Below are 18233 nucleotides of genomic sequence, written 5' to 3' on the forward strand. Positions count from 1 at the left end.
AGGTATTAAAGAAAATGGAGGAGAAGGGAAAAATCTATGCAAACAGTGAAGGATTTCTTACAGGTACAGCCACCTTGATTTAGCAGGAATTGGTCTACAAAAATTTGGTCATTTCCAGTGTCAGACAGGCCACAAAGAGGCAGATACAGACGCCCAAGAGGCAGATCTCAGCCCCAAGGCTCTTACAGACCACGACAGTGGGGTGCTTCAACCCCAAAAGGAGGGGAAGATGAGTCACAACCTTACAGGAAACAGTCCCAATGACTTCCTCCTTCCAATGCCAAGCTCTTCCCTTTTGGCAGCTCCCTTAGGGGGGGGGGACTAGCACTTTTTTTTCACAAAACTGGCAAGCAGTCACCCAAGACAAATGGGTTCTGAATATTGTGTCTCAAGGCTACAGGTTCTACTTTCACACTTTACCAAGGCTAAAAGGAATGCCAGACCTGCCACAAAACCAATGGGCAGAGGCACAAAAGCAAATTACAGCCCTCATGGACATGAGCTATTCAAAAAGTGCCACAGCAGGAATAAGGACAAGGATTTTACTCAAGACTCTTCATGGTCCCCAGAAAGGACAAAGCCTGGAGACCCTGGTCCCCAGAAAGAACAAAGCTTGGAGACCCATACTAGACCTTTCTACTCTAAATACTTACCTGGATGTTCCAAAATTCAAAATGTTGACACTACAGCAGCTCCTTCTCATGTTGGGCAAGAAAGCCTGGCTTGTTACTTTGGACCTCAGAGGCATACCTGCATGTCTCTATCAGACAAAATTGCAGAAGATACCTCAGATTCATAGCTGGTTCAATGCACTACCAATTCTCTGCACTGCCCTTTGGCTTATCTACTGTGCCCAGGGTCTTCACAAAGTGCCTGGCACCAGTAATTGCATTTTGCAGACTAAAATGAATCCAAATATATCCATACCTGGACTGCCTGATTCAAGCAGAGAGCAAGGACATTCTTCTAAAGCATCTGGCATTTGTAAAAAGGTTGCTAATTTGCCTAGGGTACACAGTAAATGAAAAGTAAAAACTAGTGCCCTCACAAGAGAATATTCCTGGGTGCCAGCTTAAATACAACGGCACAGATGACTTATCTCACGCCAGGCAAACAAGGACAACTGACTCAGTATTTTCAATTGATGGCAACAAAGTCCCAACTCCCTGCAAGAAAAATTCTGCAGGCCTTGGGATTCATGGCATCCTGCATACTACTAATTCCATATGCCAGACTGCATATGAGGAAATTAACAATGGTACCTAAAAAGTGTTTGGACTCAACACTCACAGCTTGGAAACAGTAATACCACTAATTCCCTGCCTACAACAGGAGTTTCAATGGTGGGCACAGGCATGTCACCTCAACAAGGGTCAGCCTTTCACTCTTCCCACAGCCAGGCAGACTTCAGATTACACCTGGGGAGCACACATGGCAGGAAAATGTATCCAGGGCAAATGGACCACAGACCAAATGCATCTTCACATCAATCAAAAAGAGATGTTGGTTGTACAAAATGCCCTAACAGCTTTCAAGGACCTTCTGCATCCAGGACAATTATTATTAAAGACAGACAACACCACAGTAATGTGGTACATAAATAAGCAAGGGGGCACTCATTCTTACCCCCTATGCAGACAAGCCATGACCTTGTGGAACACAGCTCTAACTTATCAAGTTCATCTGCAAGCACAATTCCTGCCAGGAAAGAAAAATACTCTGGAAGACTACTTAAGCAGAAACATCATGGATCCTCATGAGTGGAAATTAAATCCACAAGTCTTCAGCATGATAATGCAAAAACGGGGTTGCCCGGACATGGATCTTTTTGCTTCCCCACTGAATTGCCAACTACAAAAATTTTGCACAAGGACTTATCACACACGTGCATGGAAAGTGGATGCTCTTTCGTTCAGCTGGAAAAGCCTAAAAGTTTATGCCTTCCCACCTCTGCCTCTCCTTTCAAAGGTACTCCTAAAAGCCAGACAAGAAAAAACACAGATAATTCTGATTGCTCCAGACTGGCCACGCCAGCATTGGTACCCAATCTTAAAGAACTTAGCTCAAGGCCCACTTTGGATTTGGCCTCAAATTCCACACCTACTGACTCAACAAAACAATCAGATCCTGCACAGTCAGCTCAGAACCTTAAACCTGGCTGCATGGCAGATTCATTAGCCAAACAGACAGCACCTCTCTCTAAAGCTGTTATGGGTGTCATTTTGGATGCCAGGAGGCCTAGCACCAGGAAATCTTATTCAGAAAAGTGGAAGAGATTCTGTGCCTGAAACAAGGCTCAAAGCCTTGACCCTCTTGTCCCTAACATTCCTCAGATACTACAATATTTAACTGAGATGCTGGACAAAGGACTATCCTTCTCATCCATTAAGATCCACACCTCTGCCATCTCGGCTCATTACAACACAGATCCTCCTATTTTTTCTCATCCATTACTAAAGCAGTACCTCGGAGGGGCTAAAAACATAAGACCGCCCCGGAGACCACCAACACCTACTTGGGACCTCAGTTTTGTCTTGGAAAAGCTCACTTTACCTCCTTTTGAGCCAGCCAATTCAGTAGAATTAAAATATGTATCATGGAAAACTGCTGTGCTCCTGGCAATAACTTCAGCATGAAGAGTCTCAGAACTACAGGCACTAATGGCAGTGGAGCCTTTCATCATTTTTCACCAAGACAAGGTTTCTTTAAGAACAAACCCTTCTTTTATGCCTAAGGTGGTATCCAGTGTGGCTCTTAACCAAACTATTCACTTGCCAACTTTTTATCCAAATCCCCAGAATAAAGGAGAGAGACTTCTGCATTCCTTAGACATACACAGGCAATTATGCTTCTACTTGGACAAAACAAAAGCTTTCAGAAAAACAACAATTGTTTGTATCATATGCTGCAGGATCACAGGGAAAGGCTATTTCAAAGCAGACCATTTCAAAGTGGATAGGACACTGTATCCGGTTCTGCTACACACAGCATGGGAAACCTGTACCTAGTAATATTAGACCAGAGTGCATTCTTTTCAATCTTACCTTTAAGCATCCCTGTGACTAGCACTTTCTCTAATACCTGCTGGAAAGCACTAGGAAGCCTTAAACTCATACAAACACTGAACTCTCCTTGTTAACAAGGAGAAATTAATAGTAGGCACTAAACAGCCTATAATTGCAAAGTACCTTGCTAAGGAAACAGCTCCTATACTTTACAAAGAAAAAAAAAGCCCCAAACCAGGCATGTCCAAGGGTCAGCTTCCAGTGATTTCTCCTGTCCACCTGGTGAATCTGGGCATACTGGGGCAATGCAGTAATTGCCTCATGTACACAGACAACCCTCTCCTCCTACCACCCAACACTACAACTTGTGAGAGATGCACTTAGCCAAAATGGAAGCAAAGCTCTCTCCACCCAAGATTGTGCTAAACAGTCAAGAGGAGAAGGTTAACATCCACACTACACCTCAAGCAACACATAGCCCTTCTAAACCCGCACCACCAACACCCACATATAGCAACACTAAATCCACATATGCAGAGGCCCTTAACTGTAACCTGCCCAAGCAACAAAGACCTCTGAAGCTGAAACGCAAACAAACACCAATCACAACCAATGTGTCACATAGTTCACAACACCAGTGTGCCACCCAGCAACAGCCCCTAAGGCAAGACAATGTACCTAATACTTTAGTCATAGGTGACTCTATAGTCCGGCACACTGATGTCCCTCTCACCAGGTTGAATAAGGAGAAAATTACAGTCAGCTGCCTGTCGGGTGCCAGGATCCACCACATAACGCATGCACTCAAGTCACTCCACAAGTACAAATATGACTGTCATTGTCCATGTTGGAGTGAATGACTTGAGACGTACCTCCCTGGACTACATGAAGAGACATGGAAGAGCTCTCTGATCATGTGGCCCAGGCAGGTATGACCCTAGCCCTGAGTAGCATCCTGCCTTCACCCAGAATGATACCACAATATAAGGATAAAATGATTGACTTCAACAATTGGCTAAGCTTATGGTGTCATTCAAAGGGGATCCAGTATCTGTCTGCCTGGGATGACATGATTGACAGACCACGATGCTTTGCCAGAGATGGTCTGCACCTGTCGCCCCTGGAATTCAGGTTACTGGCTAAGGCTCTTGCCACCCCTATAGTGCCTTTTTAGGCAAACTTCAAAGGACAAAACCACCACCGTAACAGGTACAAGCATGCAAAATCTGAAGGTAATGCTACTCAATGCTAGAAGTCTAAACCTCAAAATGCACTCTCTCGAGGCACTCCTAAAAATGGAGAACATCGATATCTGTGCAGTAACTGAGACCTGGTTCAAGGCTCCAGAGAGCACCCCTGCAATACCAGGCTACAACTCTTACCACACTTTTCGGTCACCAAACCAGGACCAAAACACTAAAGGTGGAGGAGTAGGATATTCACACCACTAGGCTAGTTGGCCAACACAATGCGTCTGAAATTCTCCAAGTGCAACTAACACTAGGTAAGACTGCAATCAAAATTGTAGCTTGCTACAGATCCCCCACCATACCCCAAGATTCTCACTACACCTTTCTAAACATACTGGAAAATATTAAGATAGAACCAAACCCCCTAATACTGGGTGATTTTAACTAGCCTGCCATTAACTGGGAAAACTACTCGTGTCCCAACACCTTTGCGCAACGGTTCTTGGAATTCATAAATTCCAACGCCCTGGATCAACTAATCCATAGTCCCACCAGGGGCTCCAATATCCTAGACCTGGTCATTACCAACATGGGAAATCAATGCAACATACCTATGGTCACCCCCTCGTTAGTCAGGTCTGACCATAAGCTAATCACCCTTAAACATCCACATCCCACCCCCACTCCACAGTAAAGAAACCACCATAAAAAACTTCTCCAAAGCCAACTTCATGCTACTCAAGTCAGAAGTGACAAACTTCATGACACCCATGCAGACAGGAACTGAAAGTTCAACTGCTGAATCCTACACTAAGGCACTGTACGAGCACATCCACTCATGCATGAATCGTGCCATCCCAAATAGAACCAAAATGCTCTCCTCCAAAAAAAGGAAGCCAATCTGGTGGTCCCCTGCCATAAACAAACTTTATAACAAAAGGAAGAAACTTTTGCAGAAGAGGAAAATCCCAGGATGCAAAAAACTCCCTTACTAGCCTCAGTAAGAAACTGAGATGCCTCATAAAATCCTCCAAAGCTAGTTACGAAAATAAAATTGCCAAAGATTCCAAAGACAACCACAAAGCATTCTATAACTATGTCAAGAATCTAAATGGCAATGCTCAGATCTGCTCTGAGCTAAAACAGAATGGCATTAAATATACTGATCCGAAGGATATTGCCAATATCCTGGCAGATCGATTCAGTGCCAACTTCACCCCCCTCGAGGGCCCATCTCAATACCAGAAGATTGCCACATTCCAGTAAGAATGGCCACAGAGGTACAAAACGCACTCTCTAAAGCCAAGAATACAGCATCCATGGGACCAGATGACATCCCGGGCTGTGTACTACATGAACTACAATATGAACTGGCACCTCACCTAAGTGTCATGTTTAATCATAGCCTCACCTTGGGTTTCGTGCCCACTGAGTGGCGCAGAGCCACAGTTATCCCAATCCACAAGGGGGATACACCTTGGATCCCGGAAACTACCATCCCATCAGTCTGACAAGCCTCATCTGCAAGGCCATGGAGCGTATTATCATGGAACTTATAAACAAAGACATTGGCAACCTTCAAACAATGGACCCCACCCAGTTTGGTTTTGTGAAGGGCCGATCTTGTCTTCTGAACCTGATTGACTTCTTTGAATCAGTCTCCAGAGCCATGGACAAGGGTAAGGTGGTCCACACAGCCTATCTAGATCTTCCCAAGGCCTTTGACACCATCCCCCACTCTGGAATCATAGATAAACTTACTAAGTTGGGCATTAATCCCTGTGTCACCCAATGGGTTGCTAAATGGCTTACTGATAGAACCCACACTGTAAAAGTAGCTGACTCCAAATCCAGCTCCAGATAAGTGACAAGTGGAGTACCTCAGGGTTCAGTCCTGGGGCCGCTCTTGTTTGGCATCTACTTCTCTGAAGTACAGGTCAACACTAAGGGACTCTTGGCTAATAAAGTTTGCAGATGACTGCAAACTGGGAGCCATTATTGAATCCCCAAATTATGTAGATACTCTACAAAAGGGCCTTACAGAAACAGATGCTTGGTGCCAGAGCCATGGGCTCAAGCTCAATGCCAAGAAATGTATTGTTAGACCCTTTGGGAAAAAACATGTATCCATGAATTGCCATATAGGTGGCAGTACACTAAACACAGAAAGTGTGATAAGAGACTTAGGGACACAGGTGGACAGTGGTCTCACCTTCGATAACCACATCGCCACAACAGTCAGGAAATCCTATGTGGCACACCTCATCACGAAGGGCTTTTCATCCAGAAAAAAGGAGGTCATTGTCCCACTGTACTCATCCCTCATTAGACCCATTATAGAATACAATGCCCCATTTGGTATGTACCTCTCAAGACATCTGCAACAACTGGAAAGGCCTCAGAAATACCTCACTAAAAGAATCACAGGCCTAAAGCAGATGCCCTACACTGACCGCCTTAAAAAACTCCAGCTTTACTCTGTCGCATATCATCTACTCAGAGGCCATCTCTGCTTAACATACAAGGCCATGTCAAACCCAGAGCTGTTGGACATGCTACACTTAAAGAAATCCCAATCCCTCAGAGCTACACGCTCCAGGGATCTAAACCTTGTCATCACAATAAACAAAACATGATGGAGGGATAGGTTCCTGACCCAGAGACTCCCCAGACTCTGGAATAGATTGCCCATACATGTCAAGCAGAGTGCCTCTTTGGACCTCTTCAAGAGGAACCTTGACAATTGGATGGGAGAAAGGAAATTCACCCCAGGGATCACGTCAGTCACCCTGCTAGACAGGGGTCCAGGAAAGTAAATAATGTGGAAAGAAATAGCCAGGGAATTGTTATGGCTAGGCTTGTATCAGCCCTAGGGCTGATAGCCTAGTACCAACCTATGAACATTCCACCAGGGCAACTGCCACTTCTACTGCCTACCTTAGAGTACCACCTACCAAAGACATTTTGGAAGCTGCAACTTGGAGTTCTGTGCACAACTTTACCAAGCATTACCACTTGCCTCTTTATTCTAGATCCAGAGCTGGCTTTGCCACTGCAGTGCTGCAGGGCCTCATAGCCACACCAAATCCTCTATAGAACCAGCCACCCTGACTCAGCTTTGGGATTCAATCCAAGTGTAATGACTGCAGCAGTGAAACACAATGAACATAGTACAGTTTTGCACCTACCATAAATGTAGATGTTAGAGTGTCTTCATTGCTGCAGTCCTGGTTACCTACCTGCCATCTTAGCTGGGTCTCATCTATACCTTTCTACACTATACTACCTATGTGGTGTATTTGCTGGTTACTGAAGGTTTTGTTTTTACCTTATTGTATGTTTTGTAAGCAATATGTATTGCCTAGCTTTTTTGGGGGCACCTGACATCTGGGGCAAGAAACTGAAGAAAATGGCATCGACTGCTTCTTATATACCCCTGACGCACTGATGTCAGGGAGGAGGAGGCGACAGCAACCGACCCCGGACCAAGACTTTGGAACTCTGGCTGACTGCGGGACCACCTGATGGCAGGATAACCCAAGTGTAATGACTGCAGCAGTGAAGACACTCTAACATCTACATTTATGGTAGGTACAAAACTGTACTTTTCTGTAACATGAATAGCTGCAAGGAGGATTGCAGATAAATATGACACCCTAATTTCTGAAGTGATTAGTAGCACAAGTGCAAGGAGGACCAAAGACAGGGACAACTTCCTAAGCCTTGAAGGTTGTTACATAAGCTGAATTTTGTTCTGTTTCAAGGTAATCGGCAGACTGCATGACATCAAGCAAATACCAAAGTTAACAGATGGATTCAGGCTTCATGTGAAGAACTGTATATCTGTAAGCAGGGGCAGCTCGTGCTATTGGGACTGCAGCCCCCCTCCCAGCTGAAAACAAAAAAAGGAAAAATTAAAATAAAATGAATACAGAGTCCAGGAACTCTGCATAGGTTTTCTCAGTGTGTCAGAATCTGGACTACCATTTAATCAGTCCAGATTAGAAGACATCAGACTTACAGCAATGCTCAGAAGTGTATGCAGTTTAACTGCATAAACTGGAAGGGGATCTGACTGCAACATCTGCAGGCTGGAGCCTGCTCTCGTGGAAAGACAGATGGGACTTGGAAGCAGACTGCAACATTTGCAGGCTGGCAAACTCGGTGGCTGGGACTTTGAAGCAAGCTGCTGTAGAACTTTCGACTGGGATGGACTCCATACCCAGGTAGAGTTGTGTGTGGGTGTGTGTAACGCCCCAGGTAAATATACCTGGTGGCTAGAGAGAATCTCAGGAAAGGCTCAAACCCAAGGATATATCTGGTGGCTAGAGAATAACTCAGACTCAAACCCTATACCTTGGGTGTAGGTAGCAAGAGCCTGAATTCCTGACCCACCACCACTTGTGAAAACTATTCAGATTTTTGCCTCATATTTTTTTCTGTTCATAAAATTTGTGGTTTTCTGGATTTTGAGTTCACTAAATGACAGGCATTTGAATTTCAGACTTCATATTCTTCAGAAAGTACATGGTAACACAAAACCTTTTATTCTATCAAATTTCTAAGTTTATAAGATCAATATTTGAAATTTATCCCTATTTTTGGGGGCTGTAGTCCCCCATTATTGGCTTTGTCCAGGTTTTTTGTGCTAAGAGGTTGAGAAATATGGTGAGAACTAAATTCACTGAATGTTTGGGGGCTGTATTCCCCCATTATTGGCTTTGTCCAGGTGTTTTGTGCTAAGAGGTTGAGAGCTATGGTGAGAACTGAATTCAATAAATGATAGCCATTTAAGTTTCAGTCTTCCTGTGTTTCAAGAAACAGCTGCTTTGGCATAGTGGTATGTTGCTCTGACTGTAGTGCAGAGGGTCCTGGGTTGAAGACTTGGCAGTGAAACATCATGGTGGTAAATAAGCATGTTATTCTAGCAGCTTTCCAAGATTATACAAGCAATGTTTAAAATGTGTCCCTGGTTTTGGGGCTTTTATCCCCCCCCCAATAAACGGTGCCTTTTTCCAGATTTCTTGTGCTGCAAAGTTTGAGAGATACAATTGAGTGGATTTTACAAGGAGCTGAGAGCTTCAGGGGGAGAGAAGTTTAGTGCTGCTTATGCTGAGTCTGCTTGCATTAATAGCACAACAGGTAATGTATTTGCTTTTGATGCAGAAGGCTGTGGGTTCTACTCCCACAGTATGTAGATGCATTGCTGATACTGTACTGTGTTGTATTTTTAAAGGGGGTGGATGCTGCATTCATGAGAATGTCTTGGCAGAGATACCTAGTAACTATGACCCTGTTATTAGTTTGCCATCCATTCCAATATTACTAGCTTATCATTTTTAATGTAACCTAGGCAATTTATTCCTCAAGGGCAACAGACACTTTATTTGTAGATGAAACAATGAAATATAAAGTTGTTTGCTAGCAGCAACCTCTTCATTAGTTACAGATCTCTTTAATGTGGAATTATTTAGATGACTTTTACTTCTGCAGCGATTGTCCATATTTACTGATGCTGGTGGATTGTAGAAGTTTCAGTAGACTTTTATGATGGAAATGTTCTGAATTTAGCAGTTTTGTTATTGGTGCATGCATTTTGTTTAATTGTTTACTGGAAAAATGTTCAAAACAATAAATGTAAAACACCCTCTAACAACTGTACTGTATTATACAAGGAATATAATTTAATACAATCAGGAAGGTGTATTAAAGAACACATGTATGTTTTCATGTGCAAGGGGGCTATGATTTGAAAATAGCCCAAAGTTAATCTGTAACTGCCATTGGCCAGATTTATTTTCTTTGAATGTGGGTTTCAAGGTCAGAGAAGTTTTAATGGCTAACCCCCGGATTCACGAATCCTCCATGTAAGACTAAAGTCTTACTCAGAAACTGCAGTTGAACAGTATGATGTCAGCATGCCATGCATATTCATGAGGGCACGCTGACTCCACTCCAAGTCTAACACGGACTGTGCAGGAAGGCAGGGGGCGTGTCTGACTGCTGAGCAGTCCAAAGGTCCACGCCCCTGCAAGTGTCTGAATTGTGAAATGTCAACACACATGAGCGAGTCCGCTCAAATGTCTACGTACTCAACACTACACTCCCTCACATTGTAAACCCCCCAGTACAGCTATAAAAAGTAAAACTTTAATTTTTTTTTTTCTAATTCCTGATATAGCTGCCCGTATTTGCACAGGTGTGTCCCTTGCTTAGCTGCAGTTAGCAATCTCGACATTGAAGAGCATAATAAGGAATGTTTATGCAAATTAAGCCAAATAGCAATAGTGTAGTGGTACAGCCTTCACACAGAGGAGGCATTCACGGTTTGACTCCTACCACTCCCCTTTCTATTTTACTTTTTAAATTAGTATATGAAATAATTCCTGACATATGATTAAAATTTTACCAAAAAGCATTGAAATGGCCTATGCAGGGGCGGCCCGTGCTATTGGACTGCCAGACTGCAGCCCCCTCAACTATAAAATAAAGAAATAAAAAGAATAAATAAATAAAAAGAAAAAAAAATTTAACAAAATCGCGGACTTTCGCACATGCGCACTAGTCCAAACTGCTGCTGAGACAGTCTGGAGCATGCGCAGATTGTCTCAGCAGCAGTCCTGACTGGGAAACATGAAGAATGGAGTTCCCAGAAGTCTATGCAGTTTTAAACTGCATAGACTGTCCTGGAACTCGCTGGGAAAACGCGTCGGGGTTGGACTGCAATGTCAGCAGTTCATCGGGGGAAGGATCTTGCGACGGGCAGGGTCTGGATTGGAGTTTGCTGCAGGGGAAGATCTTGCGATGGGCAGGTTCGGATTTGCGCAGGTTTTCATAGGATTTATGGTGGAGTTTGCTGCAGTCTCATCGAGGGAAGATGCGTTTCATAGGATTTATGGTGGTTTTGCAGAAAGGGATTTGGATTTACTACATCAACATCCTCATGTTTAGCAAAATTTGACACAGGAATTGTTAAGTGTGTGGACAGGGATTTGGATGTATGGTTTGCTACAAGGGTGTGTGGGTGTGGGTGTGGGTGTGTGTCTCTCTCAATCAACTACTCTATATTTGGTATCTGACATCAAGACCTGCCAGTGTTTCCTAATGATATTACAAATAGAATTGATATTACTCAAATACATCAAACACATTCTAAGTTAACTATTTTTTTCATAATGTCTCAATAGTGTAAAAGCGCATTCTGTCAGTTCAGAGAGACAGGTTTTATAACGTTAACTGTTGCATACTACTGTGAGTTGCAAGTTTAATTTCAAAAGATTGCATGCTACTAGCTCTTCAGTTAAAATAATCAGAAATACTAATGTCTTTTTGAATCTAGCTCTTCAGTTAAAATAATCAGAAATACTAATGTCTTTTTGAATTTAGTATGTTTGAGCTCTTAATTATGTTGTGGGTATGCATAAGAAGGCAGAGGAGAATCGGGGTTAGAAAGCAACAGAATGGACTACTATTAAATCCCTCTGCTACACTTATCATGCTATCTTGATCCCTACACCCCCCTCCCTTCAAGAATGCAGTTATGAAGGACAGAGGCATCTTTAATCAAGGTGAACCTTTATCTGTAATCACAACTTAAATGTTTGACAGGACTGATAGAGAGAGAATGTGATTCTGAAAGATTTATTACCACTAAATCACATTAGCTGCATCTGATGGTTTATGATGGTCACAAAATACATTGTTTATGTATTTACATCAAATAAATCATACAGATGTCCTTGAGTATAAAAAAAGAAAATCAGAATTACCACTGAGATGAGGAACACAGAAGAAAAAACTTGATTCAGTACTTTCCTCTTTTTTAAACAAAGACTTCTTAGGGAAAACATGACTTTATAAATCTCATAACTATATCACATTTTGTGCAGCATTGTCATGTGAAGTGACAATGTCATTTTTTTAATTCTGTGTTTATTCACATAAAGCTAATGCTCATTTTAATTTCTCTAAGTCTTTTAGGTTTATAATACTTTGGCAGGAATGGACCCATCCATAATTCGGGGTAAGATTAGTTTATAGAATTAGTATTGTATCAGTCTTTGATGTTAGCTAGGAATGCTCATTTTAGCACCCACAATGTGCCCAGAATTGTATCCCTCTAATTTGTGTGGGACTACATGCATTGGTAGCATATCTATGTATGACTGTAAATTATTTTTGTTAGACATATTGCTCCTACTACTGTTAGAATTGTCTGAGTATCTTTCTTCCCTGGTGCTCTCGTTTCTGCATGCAACTCCTGTTATTTTATGACTGTGTGTCTCTGTATGTAAGACATTGGAATCACTTGTAGCAATTCCAATGATCAATGCTACTTTTATATTTTTATCAGGACTACTATATCTGGTTTATTGCTTCTATTTTTGAACTGTTGGTAATAGGTGATTCCATGTGATATACACTTCGTCATTCTCTATAATGATTTGTGGTTCATGCTTTACTGCTTCTCAGCTACTTCTATAGTGCAGTGTTTGAACAATCCTCAACCGTATTGTCACATTATTGTGCTTTTCAGTATATAAGCCATCTGCCATGAGTGTATCATACCCAGCAACAAGATTTGTGACTGTTACCAGTTCTTATTTTTACAAAACCCACTTTTGCTGTTTTTCTCACCTTTTCAATGGATTTTATAAAACAACATGTATGTAGTCCACTCACCATTATTAACTTCAACTTTTGGTTTCTATTTGCCTCCTCTTAACAATTCCTGTGTCAAATTTTGCTAAACATGAGGATGTTCCAGGAGGTCTCTGTACTAAACACTATATGGATATTCCACACTTTTTCATTTTCATCTGATCCTTCTCTTCATATTCTTTCTGTTGCTTTTAGCACGTTCAGTTTCCATCTGAATTTTGACTGTTTCTGGTTTGGTTTTCATTCCTGCTTGCCACCAAATTGCTTCAGCTAAACAAAGCTGAGATACCATCTTTGAGTTCCCCATGTTTAAAACCTATCTGTTTGGATTTGGTGGGATCAGCAGGTATGTATGCAGCCCCATGATTTCAGTTCTGTGTGGTGCTGAGGTAGCGTTGTCGCCTCACAGTAAGACGTCCTGTTTGATTCTAAGCAAAAGCATCTTCTGTGTGGAGACATGCATGAATGGGCATACCTTCGTTGAAGGTTGCACGTCAGGGCTGGCAACTCGGTACGTAAAATTCTACTGCCAATAATTAGCGGACCGGAGTTCCGCTGTGGCAACCCCTAACCAGGAAAAGCTGAAAGATACAACAACATGTAGTCAGTTTTGAGGAAGCCCATATATCCTTCAGAGTGAGGAATATGCAATCTTGATAAACACTGTTTTTTTATATATCATCTAATTATAAAGAAGCATTTTTCTTGTTTTCCTCTCTAATCAATTCAGTAATTTTGGTGCTAGTCAGTCACCTGAAAACAAGAAGAGGAATTGGTTGGACTTTGTTCTTAGATGTCAAGACAGTTTTCAGTATCAGTGTTAGTCTTCTGAAGTATTCCTTACGGAGAACAATGGTGTGTGTGTGTGTGTGTGTGTGTGTGTGTGTGTGTGAAAATGCCCCAGGTGCAATAGACTCATGGTGGTGTGGTAGAGAATACCTCAAGCTTGAACCCTGTACCTTGTACGCAGGTGTTAAAGACCTGAATTCCCTACCCACCACCATTTGTAAAAAAATTGCAGATTTTTGCCTCATATTTGATCTGATCTGTTCCTCATAATATCTGTGGTTTGTAAATATTGCAATGCTTGATATTTGCTGGTGTAGTGGTAGCATTGTTGACTCACAGCTGCAGGTTCTTGGGTTTGACTCTTGGCTGGGGTGCCTTCTTTGTGGGGGGTCTGTATCTTCTTCCTGTGTTTGTGTGGGTTTGCTTTTGTGTCCTCCCATGTTACAAAGACATGTCTGCATTATTTCTTCGTGGGCCTCTGCTGAAAATTGTTTATTTGTTCCAAGTCAGACTGCCCTGATTAACCAATGTTAAATAAAATTGACAGGCATTTGAATTTCAGACTTCAGGTTTGTGAATGTTTAATTCCTTACATATTTGATGGTGCAGTGGCAGTATTGTTGCCTCACAACTATAGGTTTTCTGGTTTGATTCTTGGCTGGGGTGCCTTGTGTGTGGAGTCTGCATCTTATCCCTGTATTTGTGTGGATTTGCTCTGGTGTCCTGCCATTTTACAAAGACATGTGTCTATAGTATTTCTCCCTGGGCCTCTGCTGAAAATTGTTTTTGTTCCATTAGAAGTAAAATTGACAGGCATTTGAATTTCAGACTTCATATTCTTCAGAAAATACATAGTAAAACAACTTTTTATTCTAGCAATAAATATATAGTAACACAACTTTTTATTATAGCAATTTTTTAAGTTTATAAGATGACTATTTGAAATTTGTCCTTATTTCTGGGACTATAATACCCTGTTATTGGCTTTGTCCAGGTTTTTGTGCTAAGGTTGACAGCTATGGCAAGAACTGAATTCACTGAATATGTTTGAGGGCTGTATTCCCTCATTACTGGGCTTGTCCAGGTGTTTTGTGCTAAGAGGTTGACAGCTATGTTGAGAACTGAATTCATTAAATGATAGCCATTTAAGTTTCAGTCTTCCTCTCTTTCACAAAGCAGCTGATTTGGTGTAGTGGTATGTTGCTCTTGACTGTTTTGCACAGGTACCTTGGCAGTAAAATGTACAGTGGTAACACAGCATTTTTCTTTCACAAAGCAGGTGATTTGGCATAGTGGTATGTTGTTCTGACTTTTTTGCACAGGGATCTTGGCAGTAATATGTATGGTGGTAACACAGCATTTTATTCTAGCAGCTTTCCAAGATTATACAAGCAATGTTTAATGTGTCCCTGATTTCTGCCCTTTTGACCCACCCCAATAAATTTGGCTTTTTCCAGATTTCTTATGTTGTGAAGTTGAGATGCAGTTGAGTATTGAGTAGATTTTACAAGGAGCTGAGAGCTGCAGGGGAAGAGAAGTTTAGTGCTGATTATGCTAAGTCAGCTCACATTGCTAATAGCACAACAGGTTGTGTACTTGCTTTTGATGCAGAAGGTTGTTGGTTCTACTCCCATAAGGGGTGAATGCTGCCGTACTGAAAGTTAAGATACTAACTATGAGCCTGTTATCAGTTTGCCATCCATTTCCTATTGCAATATTACTAGCTTATTTTTAATGTAATTTAGGCAACTTATTCCTCAGGGGCATCAGATACTTTATTTTTCGATGAAACCATGAAATATAAAGTTGATTAGCAGCAACCTCTTCATTACAGATTTATTTAACGTGGAATTATTTAGATGACTTTTTTACTACTTCAAAGATTGTGCATATTTACTGATACTGGTGGACTGTAGAATTGTGCATATTTACTGATGATAGTGGACTGTAGAAGTTTGAGTAGACTTTTATGATGGAAATGTTCTGAATTGGGCAGTTTTGTCATTGGTGCATGCGTTTTGTTTCATTGTTTACTGGAAAAATGTTCAAAGCAATAGGAAGGTGTATCAAAGAGCACATGTATGTTTCATATGCAAGGGGCCTATGATTTGAAAACAGCCCAGAATTAATATGTCTGCCACGGGTGTATTTTCTTTGAATGTGGGTTTCAATGGCAGAGAAGTTTTAATGCCAAGTTTGTTTAGCAGATGTCTTAGTGTTTGTGCTGTAAAATGCAAAATAAAACTTTCAAATGAAGTTCAAATCATCATAGATGTAAATCAGTATGCACATTAGTGTTTATGGTAAATGGAGTGAAACAGCCAAGTAATGGATCATTGGAATGGCTGCAGGGGGAGGCTCCATTCGACCATGGTTTTGTGAGGGGGAAGGGCAGCAAACTTAGGCAGCCCCAGCTGAACCATACCTCCCAACTGTCCAGATTTTCAAAGAATTAATTGATTTTTTGCTTCTTATTTTTGGTTTGTTCCTCATAAAATGTGTAGTTTTCTGGCAAATCATTTAGGAATTAAGTCACTAATGGCACACAGTTTCAGACTTCATAACCTTCAGAAAAATGCATGCTAAAGTAAGACCTGTTCTATCAACTGTCTCAGTTTATACAAGAGCAATTTTTAGTACTGTTTATATGTTCCCCCAATATATTTGGCCTGATTTATTGCATTAACAGGTTGAGAGGTACATGCAAATAAATTGCTTTATAGAATTAGGCATAGCCAAACCTCTCAACTGTCCCTGATTTTGGCTCAAAATGTTGCTCTTCCCCTAATGATCCCTCCGCAAAATAGCAATTTTGGAAGAAAACATGGAGGGTTTATAATTAAGAAATAACTGTAATAATCCGTTAGATTACTTTTATTTCAGAAATGTATGTAGATTATTTTTTGTCAGCCGCTCAAGTTAGCGGTACTAATATTAAAGTGTCCCTTCTTTGACAGGTTCCCAGCTGTATTGTGTTGCTATTTTATATTTTTACATCACATTTTGGTCCATTTTTCATTTTTGGTCCATTTTTCATAAAATTGTGTTTTTTTTGGCAAATTAGTGACAAATCATTAAAGAGTGAAGTTAGAAAATAATGATAGACATTTGAGTTTCAGATTTCATACCATTCAGAAAATTCATACTAATGCAAGACCTCTATTATCTTTCTAAGTTTATAAGAGCAATATTTTAAAAATTGTCCTTATTTTTGGGCCTTTGTCCCATTTCTTTGTATGACTTTGTCCAGATTTCTTGCTCTGAGGTTGATAGGTATGATAAATGTGTCAGGGCCATCACAAGTCAGCCAGAGACATTTCAAACTGTGACATACTTGTTGCACCCCACTCCCCCATGTGGTGGCTCTGAATGTGTCGAAGCAATGCAAGGAGTAGTTATGCAGTGTAAATGTGCAGAGTACCCCCCCCATCCAAGGTAGACACAAGTACTAGAGTGGCTTTTCATCTGTCCTTGATTTTTACAGAATGGTCTGGTTTCTGTCATATTTTTGTACTGTTGATTTATGCTCATTACTCAAAGTGCCTGTTGCTCTGTGTTTAAGTAGCAATACTTTAATGACCATCAGGTAAGCTTGGCTGAGATTGCAAGATGCAAGTAAGCTTTAATAAGCATACTGTTAAAGAATTGCCAACATTGAAAGCCTTTCTGTTGCCATGTAGAGAATACTTAACTAGATAATGTGTAAGCCTTGGGTATTGAAATGCATATGCCAGTATTTGTAATAAAGAACAGGATTACATTATTTTAAGAGTCTCATTACACTTGGAGACTTCCAGTTATCTCTGCAGGCTTTACCCGTAAACAGAATGCCAATCGTGTGGTCCATAACCTGTACAGTAATCTTTTTAAGCAATGTATCTTGAGCTTATTTCTTCTTTGCTTTTCATTTTTTACTTTGATCATGTTTTCCCAATGAAACAAGTATGTCAGGCAGCAGGTCTTTTTTTGGATAAGGAACATTTTTACAAGTGGGGGCATCAGAGATTTCTGTTACTTGGTACTTTAATAAAGCTGAATATAAATTATAATTAGAACTGCAGTGCAAGAAGTGGTTTGAGTTGAGTGCTGCTTGTTTTTCTTATACTTGATTTTGACTGTCTTTCCATTAATGTATTTAAAAAAAAGTAATTTATTTTTTCATGCCTTACAACCTTTTTTGCTTCCATCTAGATATTAAGCTGTCATGCAGCCAAATGCATTGAAATATTTTTATTCTTCTACACTTCATTTTGTCTTGATTGGACTCTCATAATGATGGTATGGCACCCAGGGCAGTATATTTAGTTTTTGTGGTTTTGAGCATAGCTGCTCCCCTTTCTAGTTGGCTGCACCCCTTCCCATTGACCCCACCCATTCAGCTGTCTCCTGCAGCCCCCCTTTGATTTGAAGTCACCAGCCACCACTGGGCCTATGTATCAGTGAACAAAATGTATATTTATAAAGGATCCTGACATATAATTGCCTGCTGTTAAGCAATGCTTTACCCAGTGCAATATAGTTGCCCATAGCTAAATAGCGCTTTACCCAGCGCAATATAGTTGCCTGTAGTTGAGCAGTGCTTTACCCA

The sequence above is a fragment of the Protopterus annectens genome, chromosome 4.part0 (genome assembly GCF_019279795.1).
Source record: "Protopterus annectens isolate FY-2018-M chromosome 4.part0, PAN1.0, whole genome shotgun sequence".
Taxonomy (NCBI): Eukaryota; Metazoa; Chordata; order Ceratodontiformes; family Protopteridae; genus Protopterus; species Protopterus annectens.